Source organism: Solea senegalensis, linkage group LG4, assembly GCF_019176455.1.
Source record: "Solea senegalensis isolate Sse05_10M linkage group LG4, IFAPA_SoseM_1, whole genome shotgun sequence".
Classification (NCBI taxonomy): domain Eukaryota; kingdom Metazoa; phylum Chordata; class Actinopteri; order Pleuronectiformes; family Soleidae; genus Solea; species Solea senegalensis.
In genome coordinates, this window is record NC_058024.1 from 20,335,331 (window position 1) to 20,354,705 (window position 19,375).

Genomic DNA, 19,375 nt, shown 5'->3' on the forward strand with positions numbered 1-19,375 from the left:
ACGCAACGATACCAATGTGGTCTGGGTCAGCCATTGTTTAAAATGTAGGTTTTTGTGTCTGTAAACCCAGAACGCATTTAATAGCTTTTACATGACTACATGAGAAAGAAAATAATTATTGTGTGCGACTAAACTCCGACTGACTTGAGACTTCCTCTGCTGTACACAACAACATGCACGTCCATGCGCTCAGTTTTCAGAAACACAAGCTTTGAGTTTACAGTGACACAATGTGCTGTCTTTGACTTTTTAACTGAGCTACCACTGAATGTCAAGTCTGTGTATTAAAGGTTCAGGTTGTTCTGTGTGGCTGTATGAGGCCTTGACACGCTGTCAGCACTTTCACGTAAGAAAAGACTGATTTTAGCCACTTAATAAAAGATTCACCTAATAAAATCAATGCCTGCTTGCCACACTATCTTATGTTTGCCTCTTTTTCCCACTTGCCCTCCCCACACACTAAAGTTTAATTGTGTTATTTTGTGTTGGAAATCCTGAATTGACTAAAAATGTGTTTATCCAAACCTATTTTCATATACACGTTCAGTTGTAATGGGTAAAGCATTTTTTTTAACCTATTTTTAAACAATAATCCTCAATTTTAAAGCTTAGACTTTTCATTGGCACTGAAATAACAAATATCCCGCCGCACTTGCTGGTGATGAACGACACTAAACGTCGGAAACACGCGTGTAATACTGCCGGGTGACTGTTCATACACCTGGCATCGTTTTCCTCATACGTTCATATTGAGATATATGTCGTATACATTAGGGGAAAGAGCGTGGTATGTGACACTGCAAATTACCCGAGAACATCTGCCAACACAAGAATCTCAGGCCGTTATCTCATCTCAGATAACAAACTTGTTGTCCAGAAGCTTCATCATAAACACACGCAACATGCCTCTGCACCCTTCCCAACTTTCCCTCTGTGTGGAAGTCATGAATAATTATTCCAGCTGTAAAATGTAACAGCATATCATGTAAAATGGTGACGGGGGGGGAATTTGTTGCTTCACGCACTGAAAAAGAGAAGAAAACAAAGGAGAGGAGAAGAAACGCGGGCGGCGAACGGTGACTGTCAGACACCATGTAGTAACTGCACTGACGATGGCAGCACCCAAAAAGCGCCGTTGCCACGGCAACCTGGTGAAACAATAAACACCGCCCCCTCTTCGCTTTCTGCCCGACAGGACAGCGCGTCGTGAGTCATCAGTGGCTAAGAACACACACACACACACACACTGAAACAAACACATGGCTGAAGACACACACACACACACACATTCTTACAGTAAACACAGGTACAGAATCTTGCATTAATATAAACACTTTTCATTAATATATAGAATAAATATGTGTGTGTCTGCTTAAAAATGCAGCCGTTTACCAACATCTCACACAGAAACACAGAGCAAGAATCCACGGTTATGCAATGGTTTCTATAAACCAGTTCTGCATGTGAATATGCAGAATTCACATTTGTTACTTACGCCCCTGAACTTTGCATATTTAATGTATTTTAAAGTTAAAACAGGGTTTTGACCTCTGGACTCGAGTCTTTTTTCCTATTTTATTCCACCCTGTGTTGTATGTTACCGTTTTATTTGCATCTTTTGCTTTATCTCCAAGTTAAAACAGGGTTTTTACTTTCTGACTTTAGTGTTTTATTGTTGTATTTGCCTTTTAAATCGAATTTTCCTTTCATTGTGAAGCACTTTGAGCTGCAACCCTTGTATGAAAGGCGCTATAGGAATAAACTTTATTATTATTTGAGCGGGTTTCGGTTACCTGCGGGTAAATCGTATTCATAAATCGCATTCATAAAATAGTGATGAGCCGCTCTTGTCCCAGATCTGCTCTGTCTACACCGCCATTGCAGCCAGAGGCTAATTTGTCGCCGCACATCACGATACAGCGATTTATTCTGTGTGACAGATTGTAAACCAAGCTACACTCATCAGCCACGACATTAAAAAACAACAAATAATAATAAGAAGAAGCAAGTACGTGTCTTAGTGTTCTTGCTCATCAGTGTATTTTTTTAAATTTGAACATGAATCCACATCAAGTGAAAGCATTTAAATAGCAAAATATTTCAAACAGGTGGTTTTAATGTAGCAGTGGGAAATGACTAAGTAACAGCGTGGGCTTGTTTGTGCATTTGAACACCATTCACACACTTTCACCTGGTTCCTATTAGCGGCAGTTTGATTTCTAATATCGACCACATGAAACAATAGTTAACAGTGAGCATGCCTTCCTGCTTAACTAACACACACACACACACACACACACACACACACATTTATCAAAAACTACCACCCTCATTCAAAGGAGGAGGAGGGACGATGGGCAACAGATCAGCTCTGCCTTTTATTGTCAGTAACAGGCTGGAACCTATATTATCAGACTTATTCCCTCGGGCAAATGCCAACACTAAAGCACCACATTTACAGTAAAACACAACCTGCATCTCTCTTTGTGCTGCTCGCTGTTCCACACGTTACCAGACCTCTCTCTCTTATGACCCCTGGGCGGTTTATGTTGGACAAATACTCGCCTTGAACTTTTTTATTGTAACGTTTCTTTCTGTATTTTCAATTCTTATGTTTTTTTCCTTGTTTCTTTATATTATTTTGCAGTTTTTCCTTGTGTGTACCTTGTAATAAGTATCACTTCCTGTCCTGTCCTCCCTCCTGATTGTCTCCTGTCTTGGATTATTTTCTTAGTTTCATCTTTGCATCCTGTACTTAGGTTTATAGGTTTCATTTTGTTGATGTCTTGCTCTCACAGGTCCAGGTTGTGTGGCCAAATTATGATAAATCAGCTCAATGTAGTTTTAAATGTCTTTATGGGAAAAGAACTTTAACACGTTCAACAGAGAAACTGTATAGTAGACAATTATTATGACTAGATCATGAACAAATAAACTTGACACAGTCTAATGAAAACACAGCTGAAGAGAACCCAGTGTCACAGTGAAAATACAAGTATTACTGAGAGGTTTATTGCTAAAATAACAGCTGTAGACGGGCAACTGATTCATCAATCGAGAAACAAAAAAACTGCTTTTACAAAACATCCAACATTAGCAGGGAAAGTCTCTATCTCCTGTAAAAAAAAGAAAAGAAAAAAGAAGTCTGCTGTGCCCAGTAATGGGTGGGAAAACTCAAAGTGACCACAAACAATGATTTTCAGAATCTTTCCCATGACAACAACGTTCTCCTTTTCTATTACTTGTGCCCTTTGACTAATGCAATTCAAGTGTCTAATGCCTTTGCCCCCGTGTGTCAGCCCACTACTTAATAACAACCCCCTCCTCCCTCCCTTCCTCCTCCTCCTCCTCCTCATTTCAGCATCATTTAATGGTTTTGAGGGGAAATCATTAGCGTGATCTGGCTGCACACTCAATCAAGATTTGCATACTTAATAACTGTGGCTTTTTAGTTTGGGCACATTCGTCTTCGCCGCGACGGCGCTTGGCTCAATAACAACAAAAACAACCATGACCAAAATCAATTCACTCTGGTCAAAGCCCGCGTCAGAGAATGACAACACACACACACACACACACACACACACACACACACAACGTGAATGAAGCTTTGCAATACACTGAACCAAAATAACCTTCGAATACCGGAGTCTGACATGAGGAGGACGGGGTCCTCTTCGTGTGCCCTGAAGTATGTGAGGAAAACTAGGCGATAAAGAGAGAGAGAGGGAGAGGACTAGCAGGGGACGGAGACAGAAATGTGTCTATGCTGATGTGTCCTTTGGAGCGTCCCCATGTCTCTTCTCTTTTTTACGGCCAAAGCCGATCAACTCTGCACTGTGAGCCTCCGCGGTTTCGGCCCGGGCCGGCACAGACAGACAGCTGCTATTAAACCCTGATTGTTTCAGGTTCACAGGGTGTGAAAGGGTCTGATTGAGGGGCTGTGATCCCAGTGAGGGTGGTCCTTCTCCCCCTCTCTCCCTCCCACTTCTGGATGGTAGGAGGAGGGTGTTGAGAAGGCGAGGGGTCACAGGCATCACGTGACACATGTTTCTTGCTGAGCAGACCAAAATGGAATCTGGTCAAAAACACACCACTTGTTGCTGCCTGCCTCTGGGTACATGTGTGTGTGTGTGTGTGTCACATGACCGGTGGCGGCACGTCAGGTCATTCGTGCTAGAGAGAGCTGACGAGGTCCTGTTCAGATGTTACCTGATTGTGATTTCAACCACAGACAGTCATCAGTCAGATTACAAGATTATCTTTCCTGGTCTCAAAGAAGAAGGAATCCCTTAAATGAATTGTATTGTGCCTGATAGAGACTTATCAGTGCTCTGATATGACCGTGATAAACCTGGTCAGCTCTCTGTTGACTCTGACGGGCTATCAGAAGACAGTTGCTTCCTGTATGATCTATTTGTTTAAGAGCATTCCCCCATTAACGAGCCTTTTGGCCTTGACGCACTTGATAAAGACCGGGGAGGGCGAGGAAGCTCCCCTGCAGAGCTTTTCACATGTGGCCAGAGGACAAGTGCACTTTCCTCTTATCAACCCTGAAGAGTGTCATGTCCTCAAATCTGCAATAAAAAACATCACTTAAAGTAAAAGTCCAGTATGTTCTGCGTTTCGCTGTAATCTAACAGAATGTGTGAGGTGGCGGCAAGAGAATGCTCTTGTTCTCCTCACCTGAAAATTACAAAATCAAGTGTAAAACAATCTGACTAACTCTGAAGCAATGCAATTAGCAAACTGCAAAGGCTGCAATTCATCAGTTTAACTGTTAAATTGTGCCAAGTAATACGTGCATAGAGGGAGATCTCATCCATGCACTAGAGTGTAGTAAAGTAAATAATTTTAAACCAAAGCTTGACTTATAAATGAAATTGTATCGCCAAACAAAAATGCAATTTAATATTTTCTAATTTTAACATCTCTTTAAGCAATGTTATGACCTGTGACCCTTTCCCCAAGCCACAATAATCCAGTTAAAACTCCTACACATTGTGTTTTCCTCTCATGTTTTCTATTAAGACCCTCAGTGACTAACAATAACACACACACACACACACAAACCCTGTGGCTGTGTGAGTGTGTGACTGTGCAAATAGTGGTGAGGAAAGTTGTAGATGTGTGTGCTTAGCACTTCTCAGTGTCACTTTGGAATAAATAAGTGTTTGGCTCCTCTATTGAAACCAGTGTTGACGCTCTTTAGTCCAGGGCCACTACATGAAGACCAGCGGCCTAATCTTTGCACATTAACAGCTATACAGTCACTTCTCCCTGAGACAATTAGATAATATCCCAGATAAGAGGTTGATGAGGAAAGGAAGACTTCACCCTGTGAAGCCTCAAGCCACTTGTTGCTGTTCTGCTGCTGTTGTTTCTGTGGGTGTCCTGACAGAAACGCACATTTGGAAAAGATATTGGCACCTCAAGTATTTCAGGTTACAAGAAACAGCTGTTCCTGGGCGGCCTTGCCACACTCATCCGTGCCAGATGATTTTAAAATGTGCTGGCAGTCAGGACCCTACAAGAAGGACTCCCCAAAGACATGCAGGCAGAGAGGTGGATGGACTATTTATGAGCGTAAAGGTTTAAACAGACAGAAGTCCGTGCCTCCACATAACACTGGACACTGAGGGGGATGCCTGGTGGAGTTAGGAGAAATATTATGCTCCATGTTGACTGTGAGTTTTGGGAGCGTGTGGAAGAAATGTGGCAGTCGAGCGATCAGTTTAAATCAATGCCCCTGATGCGTAAAAGTCACGCACCATCACCGCAACAGATGACTTAAACTACTCTATTTCAATAAACACCACCTCGTTTTATGTCCATCCAAAAAAAAAAACAGTCCGAGCAACAAAGCACGACTTTGGAAGCGTGCGTAAAACGTGATTTATTCGTGCTTTTCAAAGGAGCAGCAGCGCTTACCTCAGGTTGATGCAGGAGTATTCAGCATTAAAACTTTCTGACTCGATCCTCGCAGTCGTTCGGGGAAAGAGCTCAGTGGGTCCAAGGACTGTGTGAAAAGTCTGATTTTCCAGTAAAGCCTCCCCCTCTCCCCCCTTCTTCTCCGTGGCAGACGCGCTCGGATGGAGATGACTTGAGTTCTTCACAGAAACCGACACTTTGTCGTCGCTCACACTCGCTTCTCCGTGGCGTTCTTCTCCACAGTCACTCTGTGCTGACGAGCGGTGACAAAATTGAACCCCATGTTCGGCAGTGGAGTCCCGCAAAGCGCCCTGGAGTTGGCTGCACAGCCAATGTGGGAATGCGCACCCCCTTCTCCTCCCTCCCCCTCCCTCTCTTTCTCCACAGTCTGTGGACCACCCCGAAACAGGAAGTTCACTTTTTGTTTTTCTTAAAAAAAAAAAAAAGAAAAAAAAAGAGGGGGACCACGCTGCTGCTTCAGCTATGCCTCTCTAAGTGAACGCGCCCCCACGTTATCCTCCAAAACTGATGAATTCCCCTGCTTTTCGATTAAGTAAGTAAATATAAACACGTTTAGAAGCAAGTGAGTTAAATAAACACATGTTTTCTGTTGATAAAATACTTATGAGGACATGCTGTGTCTATATAAAGCGGGGGTTTCTATCTAGTAATTGGGATGGTGATGTATCTATTAATGTTTTTGTTTACTTTATTGGTGAAACTTAATATCAGTCACTCGAACGCACAGCGTGTGTGGCAGCAGGGCTTGTGTGTGTGTGTGTGTGGGGATGCTGCGGCTCAGTAAGGTCCGACACAAAACCTGGACCGGATTAGGTCTGCGAGTCTGGACCGGGTTTTGAGCTCCAGGTCTGTAGCCGTCCTCCAGCACACAGTTTCCCAAACTTCACAGAGTTTGAGGCTCTTCAAAATTACACAAAACAAACTTCTCAGGCCCACTCCCACATTTGTACTCGGACAGGAATGTAATAATCATCAATAATTCATGCCAATGAATAATCATCATCTTATTCATTCTGATTTCAATCTGGCCACAATGAAGGTTAAAAAGTGAGCAACAAAAATGAGACATAATTATTTAAGTAACATAGCATAATATAACATAATATAACATAATATAATATAATATAATATAATATAATATAATATAACATAACATAACATAACATAACATAATATAGTATAGTATAATATAACATAGCATAATATAACATAATATAATATAATATAACATAATATAGTATAATATAATATAATATAACATAGCATAATAAAGTATAATATAACTTAGCATAACATGACACAATATAACACAATATAACAAAGCATAATATAACATAACATAGCATAACAGATTAGAGAACAGACACTAGTATTAAGGAAAAATTGATTAAAGTGTGTCAAAATACATTTAATGAATTGTCAATAATAAAATATTATATTTATCACTACCTAGTTTGTGTATATTATGTCAGAATTTAACCAAAGATTAACCGTTCAGACAAACAATAATCCAGCCTCTGTGTAACTGTTGGTTTGGATTAGTTAATCTCTCTCTCTCTCTCTCTTTCACTCTCTCTCCCTCTGTGTGTGTGTGTGTTCCTGGCATTCCTCAGGTTGTGGGGAGCTAAATCTTTGTACACAGTCACATTATGGGGACTTGTTACATTACATTACATGTAATGTCTTCCTAATGGAGGCAATAATCAAGTCCCCGTAATGTGAATGACTACATTTTAAGGTGAAGACATGTTTAAGAGTTAGGGATTCCCCAGGAAAGGAATGTAAGTCAATGTAATGTCCTCTGAAGTCATGCAAACCTCTGTGTGTGTGTGTGTGTGTGTGTGTGTGTGTGAGGTCACTGTAGGGAGAGCACAGGTCCAGTTACTGAGGTTTAGGATGGATGGAGCTCAATTTTGCTGCTTCAGTTTCACTCGCCCTCTGTCCCACTGTCGTGACTTTGTGTGACTCTGAAACTGAACGTTGTTGAGAACTTATTTTATTAGTGACAACTGTATTTTTCCCACTCTAAAGAGTGAAAAAACATTTGGGTCTTTCAGCTCCATTGCCAGCAGTGAAGATAATAACAGACACAGTCTTTCTAAAATGTGTTTTCTTCACACTGTGCTTTTGTTGTCTCCATGGTCCCAATGGTGACATGATGCCTGGATCTATTTCTTTCTTACATATTTTGCTCATGTTGCACATGGTTGGTCAAACCATGGCGGATTGATACTTCATGATAATCTACTGTGTTATGAAATGAAATAGCTTATCCCCAGTTTTTATTTCCATATAAAATGTTTCTCCAGGCTGGGCTTAGTTCTGGTTTAAGATGACTTTTGGCCATTGATATTATAAAAGGTTAAAGTAGAGTTGACTTATTCTGCTGTATTTATGAGTCTATACTGCGATGATACGATCAGATTAGTGGTCTGCAGCTACCATACGCTGAATAACCGCCATCATTCAGACAAACAGTTGTTCAGATCAAGGATGATGATTTGGTCACTGAGGAGATTAGTCTTTCTGTTTCTTTTTGAGTCCGAGTGTGGACAGTTGGCGACCTGAATTAAGACGGTAGTCCACTGAGAACATACGGCCAGTGGTTAAATCTGATTTTGTCAACGAGAGTCTCGGGCTTTAGTCCTATTATAGCTGCTCCTGTAGCAGATGAGTGGGGAATTTTTGGATGTAAATCTGCCCACAGATGCTGGAGCCATATGCTTCATCTGACTGCAGAGAGAGTCCAACATGGGCTTCACTAGATTATCAATGAGGAGGGATTACAACGGTGAAGCGGTCACTTCAGTCAGTCTAATTATAGATGCCTCTTTGAATCATGTAATAAATACATTTCCACAAATTAAACTCATATTTACCTTTAATAATGTATATAATTGACCAGTTTTGGAGTTCATTACTGGTCACATATATATGATATAATACGATATAATAGTAAAACAATTAAGTAGGCCCTCTGGAAAACACTTCTAATGTTTGTGTCATGTTATTTGAGCGATGCTAATCTTTTCAGAACATTTCTACAGTAACACCTTCCTATTTGTGCATAAAATACTACCTTTGTGTGACAAAGGGTTTATGTTTTGCAGAAAATAACCACAAACTGTTGACACTTTTCAACTCATGGCCTTTATCTCAATAAAATGAGCGCACAATAATTTGAAACATTTACCTATGCTTAGTTAATAAAAGACTCTCATTATTGCATTAAAAAATTGCATAAGAAAATCCCAAGAAGGTTGTGGAATGTGACATTTTGCTTCCCACTGCAACGTGGACAGGTACAGTATATGCAACGCTCACTGATTTGAAATGAAAGGGTGAATGGGAGAGAATTAAAAGTCACAGACGTTTGCCTCAAAGCTCATAGAGAGCTTACTCTACTCTGCAGATTACAGACAGGGTCAGTAATGAAGCTAAGTCAAAACAAAAGCTTTAAGCCGAGCCACGCAGTTCAAGTGAAGATGAAAGCTGTATTTATTTATCGAAACCGTGCCTAATCACACTGTTGCAAAGACTTTCACTGTGCTGAACCAGTAGAAAGAACCCATCAGGTCGTGCTGGTGAATATTCTATAAATGTGTTAATATGACTCAGTAACGTAGACTGAGATGTAAACACTGCCTTAATAGTTGCTTATTTTAATGGTTGCTTCTATTTTCTACTTTACATGTGCCCTCTACTCAAAGTGAAAGGAAGTGTGAAAGAGCACAGAGGTTTAGAGTATTAAAGGCCACTGGAGGATACAGGAACGTGCATGTTGGCCCGAACGATAGGGAGAGAAAGCATCTGTCACTAAGACTCCGGGCAGCTGGACACCATTCCCCTTGCAGCAAAATCCACAAAATCTTTTACAGGATTTGTTTTTCCATTGCAGATGGTCCTTTGCACATGTTTCCTTCCCATTGGTTTGGGGTCCCAGGGCTGATAGTGCTGCTGCAGCTCTGCTGACACTATATATAAGGCTGCTCTGAGCTGCACTGGTTCCAATCTGAGGCCCTTTTTACACACACTAAAGAGAGTAAATGGCAGAGGAGAGACTGATACAGGAGCAGGAGCAGTTCTGCACGACTCTTGTCCGCTTTAGTCACTGCTGTGAACACACAGGTAAGAGCTGCACAGAGATTAGATTTTGTGGAATCTAAAAATGGAATTCATTCTATAGCAGTAAAATGTGGAGAATGTGATTATGCCGTGTTTCAATCATGCACCTGAATTGTGAAATGCAAAAGTCAAATTCATATAATTATCCATTTTAACTGAATACATGCAGCTAAAATTATTAAATAAAATAAATAAAGTATGTATTAAATATTATCTTTCATATAATCTCTTAAAGTTTACACATTAAACAAATGAAATTGTACTATGATGTAAATTAGAAAATAAAGGAAAGTCATGACTTAAATCAAACTTTGAAATCATATTATGATATAATATAATCAATCATATTATATGATCTAATATTATATTAATATTATATATAATATTAGTTAACAGTTATATTTCTTTGCCAAGAGATAAATCTTTGTTTTTTGTTAATTTCCCACAATCAAACCCAAATCTAGATATATATACCTCACAGATGTATATTTGTTTATTATAATTGATACACATACTGTGTCTAATTACCTGTATTTGTCATGCATTTTGTTTTAATTTGTTTTGCAGCATAATCTGATAGTAGCACATTACTTGTCACTGTTTGGATTATTGATTATGCAGAACATAATTTACACAAATTATACAAGAGCTATGCTGAGCAAGATCATTTTACTTTTTGCACAATTTATTTTTCAACGGATGAATTATGAATTGTGATATATATGTATATATATATATTTATATACATATATTTGTGTGTGTATGTTGCAGAGGACAATTTCATCATAGCAACTGATCATATAATATTTCATGTATGTATGTTTTTTTTTCTTTTGTTTTTTTTTTAATTCTGTTAGTTTGAGGTACTGTCACCAGAGGGCAGCATAATACAAGCCTGAGAACAGGGCAAACCGAAACACCATGATAACAGGGAACATTACATCACATCAGGTTACGACAGAGGACGGTACTTCTTCAGATCCTTTATGTTTTCGTAATATCTAAACACAAATAATGACATAATAACAAACAATAACCTCTGTGTACGCTTTTGTAGCGGCATGATATTGATGGAAAAGCATTAGGAGAAAAGAATCTCAAATGTAAGTTGTACCTACATAATATCAATTAATGTAAACTTTTTGTGTTTATTTATGCCAATTTCCTGCGTTTGGACAGATTCGTCTGAGTGAATCCTCTTCTATGAACGTAGTGAAGCCTTTCTGATATCAATGTCCTCGATTAGGTAAGTATGCAATAAAATGCAACCACACATTAAATTGACAGAGTATTAATCACAATGGAGCAATTAATGTTGCTGTTAATATATTTTATTTATTTATGTGCTGTATGTATCTACAGTTTCACAGTTTATCTTCTGCAAATAGGACAAATAGACAGATTACTAATGAGCTGTATGATAATTGGGTCTGACAGGCTAAAGCAACATTCACTACTGTATTTATTTATTTATTTTCATGTTTCTATTTTGTTGAGGAAACACAAGAATCCACACTACGTCTTGTAAGTTGTCACATTAAATGACCTAGATGGCACACGATGACCTGATTGGATGGAGCTGAGTGTTTAGTCCACCTTGACAGAATTAGGTCCATGCAGGAAACAGTGTGCTGTAAGACCTGAGGCGAAGGTTACGGTGGAACAACAAGGACTGTTAACATTAATTCCCTGAGCTGTGCTGATCCAAGCTCCCGTTGGATCATGGACTACTTACATCCAGTCCTTGATTGAAACACTTTCCACCTGGTTTTCGGAAACAACACATTTCAGTTGTTCTTTTCTGACTGTATTCAGTCAGTTTCTGATGCCACTTTATTATCCACGTTGAGAATTAGCTCAACACTATTGTGTTATCATGAAGAAATCTTCATAGATATGTTTAGGGTGTTTCTGTATTGTGAAATTTTGGTTAATACCTACATTTTAACCAGTAACTATTGATTGTATAAAGACAACATGACATCTGTATTGCCCTCTTGTGGTTGGCTACAGTACAGGTCATATAACCCACCCATGCTATGAGACAAGAACCAAAACTAAATTAATTATTTGAAGTACTTCTTATCACACGGATGAATGTTCTGTATTATAATATGCTCATGTTTAAAGAGATATTGTAAATATGAGCACTGAACTCTAGAGATTCTCCGGTACATGTGAACTCACATTTCCACAGAAGTCGCACTAGAGTGAAAGGGTGAATGTCCTTCTTCCTTGTCAGGCGTAACCCACTTACCCAGATCCTCTGGAGATCCCCCTGCTGTTGTGATTGTATAACACACAGATAATCTCCTACTGCATTTGTCAAAAGTGAACGGCAAAATATGCAAGATGTCTCTGACCTAAATCGGCCAAGTATTGATTGATTGGGAGTGTCATCACTTTCAAAGTCATTTCTGGGCCTGTAGACTAAAACCAGCTGGCAGCACTTCCACATGTTTCCATTTTTTGGGGCATTAAATGGATATGTATGGATAACAGGCAGAAGTGATGTATGTTGTGGATGTAGCTTTGACCATAGACCGTATAGAAAAAGCAGTCTTCCAATTTGCCGGATGAGTCCAATTGCATAACCACCAGGGTGTGATAGCACGGCTTGTAAATACAAAGCAGGTTGAAGGGAAGTCTGACAAAACAAGCCTACTTCACACTTGATTTATAAAGACACTCAACATTTTCCTGAAGAGTTAATAGTCGCAATCACTAGTTTTAAGTTCTTCTTCAATAGAACATGATCCTGATATTATAGACAATAAAGCACAGCACATGAGTCGACACCGTCAATAGGTGCAGGGTTACAGGTAACGACTGGTCAAGTCGCCAATCTCAAGGCTTCAAAATCCGACCATGTTTCGCAACTGCAAGACTACACCCACTTTTATACATGATCTAAATCATCTAATCCTCTCTGAGGGAGTGGCCATTACAATTTATTTGAAGGTTGTTGGAAATGACATCAGGGGCGCTCCAGGCTAGACCTTTGACAAAAAAACCGTCATACACCACTCGCATTCACACCTGTGGGTAATTTAAGATGTGTTCAGACAAGACTTCTGGGTAATGTCCTGAGATTTAGGGCCGGTCATCCTCAAGAGTTTCCCATATGACAAATGCAGTGGGAGATTATCTGGGTGAGGTCAGTCACAATAGCAGGAGGATCCTCGGAGGATCCAGGCGAGGGGTTGGCACCTGCAGGAAGCAAGGCCCTCACCAGTTCACTAACCGAGCATCCTCTGGAGTATATCTGGATGATCTCCAGGGTGACTTCTGCTGACATTTGCATTCATACAACCCCCTCTGGAAGATCTGTGGAGGTCAGTGCATGTATGAAATCATGCTTTATTCTCCAGTAAAAGTAAAGTAATCTGCATGACTTTGGAGGAAGACAGATCATCTGTAGTAAACCCGTGCAGATATGGGGAAAACATGGGAAGGCTGTTGCTCAGCACTGTCGCTGGAAAGGGCAAATGAACACCTAGCATGTGTTGTACATTCAAACAGAGGGTTAATCAGTAACTACTTGACCTCTGATATATGTGGTACAAACCATGGTTCCAGATTTGCAATGTTCCATGCCTTTGTCACAGTAATGGTACTAACAGCATGTGCTCCCAGGTATATTCTTAAATAAGGCTAATTTAAGTGCTGCACTTTCAAATTCTGGAATGCCCACACCTATCCCAGCCCCTTCACCAGAGTGGTAAGATTTTATGAGCAATTCCCTCAACAGCACTCTACTCTAGTCTACTGGTTTGGGCCTGTGCTGAAGCAGAGCAAATCATTTTACTTGGGACAATTCAGGAAGGGCATTTCCTCAGGACTAAGACATCTGACTCTGGGTTTTGGGGCACACTTGATATCTTTTCACATTCCCCTGTTTCAGTGCCTCAAGCTGAATCTGGAAACTCTTAGTGAGCGTTCTGGAGGTTGTGTCCAAGGCTTCATCACCCTGTGCTGCCTGGCCAGTTGGACAAATGTTGACAAGTTGGTGCTTCTCTTGGCTGGACACTCAAACAGAGAATGCATGTCCATCAAATCATCACACATGGTATGTAAGAGGAAATATGTATATTACATTTTGAGCATGTGAGCTTGTATTATTGCCTGTTTTATTGGAGTACGTAACCTAGGAGTGTGCTAGGAGTACATATGAAGTCATCAGACATACCGGATTCAGTAAGTTCCTATTCATGTGTTAAACCCCACAGGTTGTGTCTCCAAGAAGCTGTCATGTAGTCACTGAGGTGTTGGGCTGAGCTAATTGATTGCTAATAGCACTTGTTGAAAAAGTGAGGCCAAAGCACATCTGACTCCACCTTCAGGCCTTACTGTCCATTGTGACCATTAATTGTACAATTTTAGGTTTGCAAACCAAACTACGGTACAGATAAAACAGGTTCAGTGAAGCGTCAAGTGATCATGTTAGTAAAGAAACCATAAGAGACATTGAAAAGTCCATGTATTGCATCCATAAGATAATCTCTAGTATAGGACAATGTGTTCTTTTCTTGCAGTCAAAGGTCTAACCTGATCAGATGAGAACTGTTAGCTGCAAGTTACAGGATTAGGATATAGGATTTTTGCATGTTTAGATATGTTTATGCGAGAGAGTCTGTCTTGCCTCAGGCTGGTGGTTTGCCCAGGATGTCTAGCATCCTGCCGTTTTTTTTGTCAGCCTGGAGATATATTGGGATTTTGTTTTGTTGAGTGTAGGGAAGTATTCCAAAAAGCAGTCACTTGCAGCGATCCAATGGTTTGATCAAAGACTGGAAGCTCTGTCGTTGGGACCTGCCTGATACAGCAAGTTGCGTTTTAGAGAGCTACTGCACCCTTAGTCCTCGGACTAGTTTTACAAAATAGATTAACTGTGAGCATGCCTAACATTTTTTATCGACAACTAAACCACTCCTAACCTTTATAAATCCCTCTACTTTACTTGTCAAGTCAGGGCAATTACTTTTTCGACAGGATCCTGTGAACTTCAGGTGTGTAGACACTGTCTCAATTCCCCACTTGATTTTGCAGAGGAGATTTGGAAATCTTGGAATTCAACACATCTGAAATTCAAATTCCACCTTGGTATGCTCGTGACACCTTCAGAACTAAGACGATGAGCCAAATCCTTCTGAGATGAGTTTGATGTGATTTACAGTAGCAATGGTGGTAATGAAACCACCAAGGCACCAAGGTTATCCAGGGATAAATTTGCTATTAAATCTAATGTAGCTCTGTTGACAGATTTTGGAAGGCCCAACCCTTTACTTTCTAATTTTAAAATATGCCTTGGGCAAGTGTTAGTAATCGTTTTTCCATTGCAGCCATCAGCTTTCTCGAGCATCTCTGAAAAATAGATATCATTAGATACTATGCCGACTGGCTTACTGTCCTCCGGCTGGAGGTGATGGGTGATCAGAACTTCCACTTGCATCAGTAGAGGTCAGTTGCCACATTAATGAGAGGAGATGTTTGATCTCGTGAGGAACTTACTGTCCAAAATACTTGCTATAACACAAAGGCTCATAGCCACACAAACCCATACAGTAAGTATAGTGCCACCTGCTGACCAAACTGCAAATAATAATTAGAACACAACAGACAAATTTGGACTTCTTATTTTGCCAAACTGCGACAAACAAGACTATTCCTCGGATGGATACTGTTGTAAATTGTTATTTTCTTTATTCCATGGACCCTCAAGGCAAATATCACTTTGCTGGTAGCAGTTGACAATCTCGGGGAAATCTTGGCCGGTTAACGCGACTAATTAAATAGCCTGATTGCAGTAAAGCACGGGTTGGTTTAATTGGATTTTTTGTGGTAAATCTGAATGAGTGACACTTGCGCTCATTCCTGAAGCTACCTTAAACCACCTGTATGCCATCACGTGGCAAAAGCATGAATTTGATGCTAATTTCTTTTCCAGCATTAGCCAGTAAACCAGCGAATGTATTGTCTTGATCGAGAAGTCACCTCAACTAAATAAATAAATGAATGAATGAATGAATGAATAAATAAATGAATACATTTACGAATTAAATTGACAAATTTCAATTAGTATTTCGGAGATGTGATCATATAATTGTTCGATATAGAATTCACTTCTCTTTACCGCATCGTTTGCATGTTTTTAAGACAGAGGAGTGACCTCTTCTACAGCAGTCAAAGGTAAAGCTCTACCGGAGTTCACATTAAGGATGCACTCTACCGTGTTCTGTGATAAGACGCCTCTGATGTAACACGGAGACGTAACAGGTAACTAAGTCCCCTGTAATGGGATCATCCTGTGGGTTTAAAAGTTATTCGTGTATGTATGTGCTGTGTATGCAGGCAGCGTAACACATCTAGAGCTTAAGAAATGGTTTCCTCAGTCAGTTTTCAGATGGCAAAAACCATACTGTGGCATGCATTTGGTTGGTTAGACTGACTGAATGCATACACGTGCAGACATATTCTGTCATAATATATTAACATGCTGGGCTTTTACATGATGGAATCTGCCAAAACACACCTTAAAAAAACTGACTGATTTAAGTGAGATTTTCTGTATTCTAGTATTAAAATTGTGCACTGATTTATATGTAAGCATGATTCGACAAATATGTGTGGCTGCCATACATACACACATATGTATATATATATATATATATACATATATATATATATATATATACATATATATATATATATACAATATATCACAGGGAATTAGTTGTACTTCATATATTTTTTTGGGTGAAGTGTGGTGTGCCACTTCACTCAGTTGGCAAGCCTACATCTTAAATTGCTAATTAATCTGCGATTAGGGATTTAATCTGACCAGGTCAACGGTGGGTCTGGTGGCACTTGATGCAAACAACCTAACTGTTATTTACCATTTACCTGGAGACTGTTAAGGTCAAGGAGAGAGTGTGACGGCAGTTTTTCCACTGGTTGTCCTGTCACTACACTGTGAGAGCGAATCTGACTGACGCTTTAACCCGCCCCATGGGATTGTGGGATTGTGAGTGGAGTGAAGGATTAAGGTTTTAGTGGCACACAACAAACAGTGGGTCTGTGGGTCAGTGTGTCAGTGTATCAGTGAGTCAGTAGGCTTTTATTTTTCCCAGAGTAGGTCAGTTATCCACTTTCCATGAGTGAAGCCAGCACAATGACTTCCAAGTGTCAAAGAGTACTCACCTTGCTCGTGTTGACGCTGAACTGTCCTCATGCTCATGTTTTAAACCCATCACACTCAGCATCGTCTTCACCCGTCATAAACAAAAGGCTGACGTATACAAAAGTCCTCAAAACAGCAATAATAAAGCATCACGTGGAAGGTCATGGAACAGCTCCCAAATGAAATGAAATGGTTTTAGCACCTGAAAAACTAAATCCATGCATAGAAAAAACACCTGCATGGCAGGAATCCATCTGGCAAAAGTGAACTTGTGCTTCCTGCTTCCTTTAAGGTCCACATTTCCTGTCCAAATATATCAAAACTTTACGCAAATTGTTTAAACAACAGTTTGCATCCTTCATTGACCAACTTCAGCAAGCTCCTGAAACTCCCACTTGTTTGCCAAAAGCTGTTGAAGCAGTCTTACAACTCGGTTAAAGCAGCTATCGTGGATTTTGTAAGAGTGTGCCACGTTGTTGCCCATGTTTGTTGCCATAGAGACTGTTAAAGCATTCCCTTAATTCTTGGATGCAGTTGTGGTAGAAGCAGCAACCATACATATATTATATTATTATATATTAAAACATTTTTTTATTTGGGTAACAATGCAAACAGGGCCCAAGTATAGACCATACACACAAGTAGTATGAGAGATTTTGAACCTCTGCATTAATCTGCACCTTATTGTGCACAGATTAACTTTCTTTGCAGTATTTGATGTTTAATATCATCTGCAAATTGTATGAGTTGTGTGAAGTCCATCACTTTCCTTGTGTTTCTGAGTCACAGTTGCTCAGTGCCTCTGGAAATAGGGGTTCGGCATGGTCTGTGTGATTTGTTGTTGTGTTGTTAGCTCTTCTAAATCAAGAATTTTTCTCTCTGGGCCACAAACCCTTTTAGAACTATGCAGAATGCAGATTGGAAATAAAGTTTTAGACTAGTAGCTTGGATAGGAATGTGTACACGCACAATGAACAAATATATTTTTTTTGTGTGTCAGAGTACCTCAGACATGGATTGTAGTCCATTTTGCATAATGAAACATCAGCATTGCTGTTGGCTGTGCTGGGGGAGGGTTGCCGGACTTTGGCAGTGCAAATCCGGACACTAGATATTTGGCAAAAGCAATGTATTAGCTCAACAAATATCAATTATTAATTCTCTTACAGATGAAAATATGATGTCGTTCATATATAAGAATGGAAATCCTTACAGGTCAGTGTGTCTTTGTGATGCACCATATGACAATGTGTGGCTGATGCTTTAATCCCTGTTGGTTGTGTGTTTAGTGTCTCTGTTCCCCTGTGTGCTGCTCATGCTTTCTGCCTGTCCAGTCTGTTTGGTCCTCAGGTCCTCATCAGCCCTAATCTATTCATATTTCTTTATTGCACCAGCCTGCCTGTGTGGGTACATTGTGGTTCTCCCTGCCCGCGCTCCTACCACCAGCCATCACTGGCAAAAAAAAAGAAAAAAGAAGCAAAACATACATTTCGTGATCAATCACAAATACAAATACACATGCAAAATGTGTAATTGTTTACACACCAAACAGACAGTCCACACTTCCAATATTTGTATGCGCAAATATGACTTTTGCCTTACAGACAGTACTAGTGTGATTACATGGCATGCACCTTGTTTGTCATACCTGGTGAAATTGTGAAAATGATAACCCTAACCCTAATGAAGAATTGCAAGATGAATGATGTTAGCTTACAATGATGCATTTATTTAACAGGCCTAGTATTAACTTACTAACTAACTATCTAGCTAACTAACTAGTGAAAATGCAATCTAAATGCACTTTTAATATTATAGATTTAATGAAGAAAATGTTAATGTTAAACACCTTATTTTTATTTTTAACTGCTTAAATATGTGCTGGTTAAAAGGCAGTTGGTCACTGTGACCTGGAAACGTTGTTGATGTTTGTTAAAGCAAACCATAATAGGATTTTAGAGATGTGTGTGTGTGTGTGGTGTGTGTGTGCATTTCTTTCTGCTCTGCTCAATTTAAGTTGTATACATGTTTCCAATTCCTTTTTTTTTCTGTAAAATTCGATGTCATTGCGGTTAAAGAAGAGAGGTACAATGTTAGGTACAAAAATAGAAAATGCCAAAG

General features: G+C 39.8%; 1 protein-coding gene and 1 long non-coding RNA gene across 2 annotated transcripts in view; one reads left to right on the forward strand and one right to left on the reverse strand.

The window, feature by feature from the left end:
* gli1 (GLI family zinc finger 1) overlaps window positions 1-6,276 on the reverse strand; it is a 45,630-nt gene extending 39,354 nt beyond the window's left edge. Inside the window, exon 1 of the mRNA XM_044024441.1 lies at window positions 5,932-6,276. The gene's annotated coding sequence lies outside the window, so the exon portion shown is untranslated. The remainder of the gene's footprint in view (window positions 1-5,931) is intronic.
* A 4,856-nt stretch (window positions 6,277-11,132) lies between these two features.
* Window positions 11,133-14,197, forward strand: LOC122767687. Its single transcript, XR_006360234.1, has 3 exons — window positions 11,133-11,180; window positions 11,257-11,323; window positions 13,982-14,197. It is a non-coding gene; the product is annotated as an uncharacterized LOC122767687 (long non-coding RNA).
* Window positions 14,198-19,375: the final 5,178 nt, after the last annotated feature.